The 1,746-nt window shown below is 48.9% G+C and overlaps 1 pseudogene; it reads right to left on the bottom strand.

The window, feature by feature from the left end:
* The window catches only part of LOC105979795, a 6,712-nt pseudogene extending 5,789 nt beyond the window's left edge, over positions 1 to 923 (bottom strand).
* Positions 924 to 1,746: the final 823 nt, after the last annotated feature.

Here is a 1,746-nt window from a genome sequence, read left to right as displayed (position 1 = left end):
TGCTGATGACTTCGAATTTTCCAAGTTCTGATTATTAATAAATGTGTGCAGCTGTTTCTTCTCATGTTGAGTCATGCCCCATCAGCAAATGAAGGTCTTGAAGGCTTTCCTTCCCAAGGTTTTACACCATTCACATCATTATGGTCAACTTTACTTTAAAAAGACAGCTCTCCCTTGATTGGTGTCACGGATCTGAAGGGCGTGTCTTCTGGCATGATATGTAACAATGTTCTGTTGCTATTCATAAAGTTCTCAGTGATTAATTCCTCGGAATTGTACAGCTGATTCCTTTTTCATAGTATGTTCCCTCTTGAAGCCCTTATCTGCTTGATAATTGGCTGAAATTTCTCAATTTGTCTTTTTTTCTGGCAATGGGGGGCCAGGGGACAGGACTGGATACAGTGTACTTTATTGATGGTACATGACAAAGTTGGGCTCTCTAAGCCCCTCCCCTTCTTCAGGGGGTCTGGATGTAAACTCTAGATGATTGATGATGGGATAGTCTCAGTGTGTTGGGGGATTGAGTTGGGGCAAAGACTCCCCAGCCGCTGAGGGCCTCTCCCTTCCTCTAGTGCTGTTGCTGGGACTGGTGGCCTGGGGCGCTCTTACTCCTTGAAGGCCATGTGGACCATAAGGTCCACCACTCTGTTGCTATAGCCACATTCATTGTCATACCAGGAAGTGAGCTTGACAAGGTGGTCGTTGCAGGCAATACCAGCCCCAGCATCAAAGATGGAATGGTGGGTGTCACTGTTGACATCACAGGAGACAACCTGATCCTCGGTGTAGTCCAAGATGTCCTTTAGGGGACAATCTGATGCCTGCTTCACCACCTTCATGATGTCATCATACTTGGCAGCTTTCTCCAGCAGGCAGGAGAGATCCACGATGGACACATTGGAGGTGGGGACACAGACGGCCATGCCTGTGAGTTTCCCATTCAGCTCCAGGATAACCTTGCCCACAGGCTTGGCAGCGCCAGTAGATGTGGGGATGTTGTTCTAGGCAGCCACACAGCCATCGCGCCAGAGTTTCCCAGAGGGGCTGTCCACAGTGGTCATGGGTCCCTCCATGGTGTCAAAGTTGTCATGGATGACCTTGGCCAGGGGGGCTAAGCAGTTGGTGGTGCAGGAGGCATTGCTGACAATCTTGAGGGAGTTGTCATACTTTTTGTGGGTCACGCCCATCACAAACATGGGGGCATCAGCAGAAGGGACAGAGATGACCACTTTTTTGGCACGGCCCTTCAAGTGAGCCCCAGCCTTCTCTATGGTGGTGAGGACACCAGTGGACTCTCCAATATACACGGCACCAGCCTCACCCCCACATAATGTTGGCAGGATCTCGATCCTGGAAGATGGAGCTGGACTTCCCATTAATAACAAGCTTCCCATTCTCAGCCTTGATGGTGCCATTGAATTTGTCCTGGGTGAACTCATACTGGAACATGTAAGCCATGCAATTCAGGTCAATGAAAGGATCATCGATGTCAACAGTGTCCACTTTGCCAGAGTTGAAAGCAGCCCTGGTGACCTAGCAGCCAAATCCATTTACTGAGACCTTTACCATGGTGTCTCTGGGATGAGGGTGGGACTGCATGGGATTGGGAAGAGGTGGCTGCCGGTCGCAAGAAGAGGAGCAAAGAGCCTCAATTTGTCTTTTTACCTCAGAGCACACACATCTCTTTTTATACCTGTTTCCAATAAAATCAAGAAGTTATTCTCTTGCTCCAACTTCTTCGTTGTT

This window comes from Echinops telfairi, unplaced genomic scaffold (assembly GCF_000313985.2).
Source record: "Echinops telfairi isolate 266 unplaced genomic scaffold, ASM31398v2 ScPeMD7_34;HRSCAF=130, whole genome shotgun sequence".
Lineage (NCBI taxonomy): Eukaryota > Metazoa > Chordata > Mammalia > Afrosoricida > Tenrecidae > Echinops > Echinops telfairi.
The sequence above is the reverse complement of the archived record's forward strand: the minus strand, read 5'-3'. Positions and strand labels throughout refer to the sequence as shown.